This window comes from Monopterus albus, unplaced genomic scaffold, assembly GCF_001952655.1.
Source record: "Monopterus albus unplaced genomic scaffold, M_albus_1.0 scaffold3.1, whole genome shotgun sequence".
Classification (NCBI taxonomy): Eukaryota; Metazoa; Chordata; class Actinopteri; order Synbranchiformes; family Synbranchidae; genus Monopterus; species Monopterus albus.
In genome coordinates this window covers 1,500,187-1,504,045 of record NW_018127883.1, presented here as the reverse complement: position 1 = coordinate 1,504,045, position 3,859 = coordinate 1,500,187, and positions in this window count along the sequence as shown.

Here is a 3,859-nt window from a genome sequence, read left to right as displayed (position 1 = left end):
TTTCATGTTTCACGGATCAACCCAGTCTCCTCCAGTCCCCTCTGTCCACCACCGGCTCCACCTCCTCCTGCCCTGGAGGTGGACGGTGGCCTTGCATACACCGTCAGGCAGATCCTGGATGTTCGCCCTAGGGGCCAGGGTTTCCAGTATCTGGTGGACTGGGAGGGTTATGGTCCGGAGGAGCGTTCCTGGATTCCCCGCTCCTTTATTTTAGATCCTGCCCTTCTCACCTCTTTCTATCAGGCGCACCCGGACAAACCTGGGGGGGGGCCCGTTGTTATCTTCAGTACCATCCTACCCGACCAGCCCAGGAGTGTATCCCAGTGTCCGCAGCCCGGTCATCTTCACATCATATCCATCACTGACTGTGTACACCTCCGAAGCTCGACACCCGGTCCCTCCATTACTCCACTGTTAATTTCTTGTCACTTATTATCACTGTAAATAAACTACCACTGTCTGCACCGAAGTCAGCCACCTGAGTCCGTCTAATTTTTGTGACTCGCTCGCTTCTGTGTTCGAGTCACCTTAACAAAAGGTTAGAACACATGAAGTCAAAAGATTTGTGAGGCAGGGTAAAAGATGGATGGATGAACTTCACTGGCATTGACCGCAAGCGATTTATCTGAGACTTTGCTCACACACTGGCGTGCCGTTTCCAGCAGACAGTGCTGAGGAAAAATCCTAACTCGGAAGTTGCACAAGCATTTCCTCTGAAGTCAGATTAGGCCTGAAGTCTCACTCAGATCATAGCTACTCTTGCTGTTGGGCTGTTTTAATTGTTTTGCCGCTTTGAATTTTTAGCCTTTCACAGGAAATTTTTCATTTTTAGCTTTTGTAAAGAAATCGCTTTATGGTAACCACGTTGCCCATCACTGAAGGAACAAATCAATGCAGGAAAGCCAAACTTAATAAGACAAAATATTGGCTTTCCCTGAAAACCTGCTCACACTGTCCTCCCTCAAGTAAATGCAAAGACAAACCCAGTTGAAATAAAAGCTGATACTCATAATTTTAATATTTGGATATTAAATTTGTTCCTAATTGTGTTACCAGCTGGAGAAGACAGCTGAAACGATGAGAGGCTGCAGGCAAACAGAAGGCAGTGTTTTGGACAGTCAAGCTTTTGGTATTTGCTTCTTTCTCAAGCACAATAGCTGTCTGACATCTGGGTACTTTGTATCATAGCTCTGAGGATTTAAACAACATTTAGCGAAAGGAAACAGCTGCACTTACAATTATAATGCTGATGTTCTGCATGTAACATAAAACAAATATGCAACAAGGTTCAACAAGTCTTAGTAATGGTGCTGTTTAAGTTTTTATGACTTCCACTTACTGTCACTGAACTGACTCAGAGACGAGTTTGGCTTTCGTCTGAATTCCCAAACAGTTGAATCACTAACCTTTGAGGACTCACCCCTTCACTTTAAACCTCAACCTGACTTTCACTTTCTACAGCTGATTAAAAGACCAAGTTGGCTCCTTATGCCGAATGACTTCTGCTTGGTACTGAAGAAATCAGTTTTTATCTTCTCCTGCCTTGGCCCAGGTCCCTGCTGCACTGGAGGATGCTTCTGAAATACAAAGCATCTAAGAGAAATGTCAAGCAAAATTCTAACAGTTCAGGCAAAAGCAGGATGCCTGCAAGGTTTTATGCTCTCTCTTTCTCTTTTTTTTGGCCTGGATATATAAAATGTACTGATTCAGCTATATTACACTCCTCGATTCATAACGTTGATAAAGTTCGCAAGATTGGCTGCAGTTAGACATTAATGGTAAAATCCTGAAGCTGTCTTCAACAGTGACTGGGGAGCACTATTCAGGTACTGAACTCAGAGGGATACACTACACCAGATCTAGTTTAGATCATTTACTGCAGCATACAGAGTGACTAAATCAGTGTTTTCTAAAAGTTATTCAACTTTCAGGTCTTTAAGATACGATGGAGCCTTGTCATTAAGGGCTTTGTATGTTAGGAGAAGGATTTTAAATTCTATTCTGAATTTTACAGGGAGCCAGTGGAGAGAAGCTAATATGGGAGAGATATGATCTCTCTTGCTAGTTCCTGTCAGTACTCTGGCTGCAGCATTTTGGATTAACGGGAGGCTTTTTAGGGAATTATTGGGACATCCTGATAGTAAAGAGTTACAGTAGTCCAGCCTGGAACTAACAAATGCATGGACCAGTTTTTTAGCATCACTTTGAGACAGGATGCTCCTAATTTTTGCAATATTGCGCAGGTGAAAGAAGGCAGTTCTAGAGACTTGATTTATGTGTGATTTAAAGGACATATTCTGATCAAAGATGACTCCAAGGTTCCCCACAGTAGTACTGGAGGCAAGAGCTATGTCATCTAAAGTAACTATATGATTAGACAGCAGATTTCTAAGGTTTCCAGGCCCAAGCATAATGACTTCAGTTTTGTCAGAGTTTAGAAGTAAGAAGTTACAGGTCATCCAGGCCTTTATGTCTTTAAGACATGCTTGAAGTTTGACCAGCTGACCTGATTCATTTGGCTTCATAGATAAATATAACTGAGTATCATCTGCATAGCAATGGAAATTTATGTTGTGCTTCCTGATAATATTGCCTAAAGGGAGCATGTATAAAGTGAAGAGAATTGGACCTAACACAGAGCCCTGTGGAACGCCGTGACTAACTTCAGTTTGTGTGGAACATTCGTCATTAACATGAACAAATTGAAATCTTTCTGATAAATAAGATTTGAACCAACTTAGCGCAGTTCCTTTAATCCCAATAACATGTTCAAGTCTCTGCAGTAAGATGCTGTGATCAATGGTGTCAAAAGCAGCACTGAGATCTAAGAGGACAAGTATGGAGACAAGTCCTTAGTCTGAGGCTAGGAGAAGATCATTGGTGACTTTCACCAATGCGGTTTCTGTACTATGATGGACTCTAAATCCTGACTGAAAATCCGCAAACAAATCATTCTTGTGCAAGTGGTCACATAACTGCTTTGCAACAGCTTTTTCAAGGATTTTGGAAATAAATGGGAGATTGGATATTGGTCTATAATTAGCTAGGACACCTGGGTCAAGAGTAGGCTTTTTGAGTAGAGGTTTAATTACTGCAAGTTTAAAAGCCTGTGGAACACAAGTATAAATGAGGTCTTACAGATGTTTCTAAAGCCATTGTAGTAGATGGCACATCCATGAGAGCTGTGGGAATGGCCCCGACCAATTTTTTCTCTAATAGTTGTGATTTTATTTGTAAAGAAGCTCATGAAGTCATTGCTGCTGAGATCTAAGGGAATGTTAAGCTCAACAGCACTGTGGCTCTTTGTCAGCCTGGCTACAGTGCTGAAAAGAAACCTGGGGTTGTTCTTATTTTCCTCAATCAGTGATGAATAAAATGCGCTTCTGGCACTATGAAGGGCTTTCTTATATGTTATTAAACTATCTTTCCAGGCTATGAAAAACTCTTCTGACTTAGTGGACTGGCTCTGTATGCTGTGTATTAATCAGTGTTGTCAGATTCTCTGGTTGCTTACCAGGCCTTGGTGGAATGAAAAATATCTCCTAAAGAACCAAAATGGGGTGACTTTTATGTCTGAACAAATTTGGGGATACAAAATTTTTATAAATGTGCATCTGCAAAAGTATGCATATGCTAAAACCAGGTAAAAGCCTTTAAAAAAATAAAATTGCTGTCAAGTTTGCTCGGCCGCTCTGGCCTCCCTCACCTTTCCTACTGTCTCTTGCCCATTAACACTAATCACATTCACCTGTTCCTCACTCCCTTATCACCAGCTGCACTTGATTAGGTTGCTCACTATATTACCCGGTTTCACTCCTCAGTCACTTGCCAGTTCGTTCTCGTCTCTAGGCCATTTTTT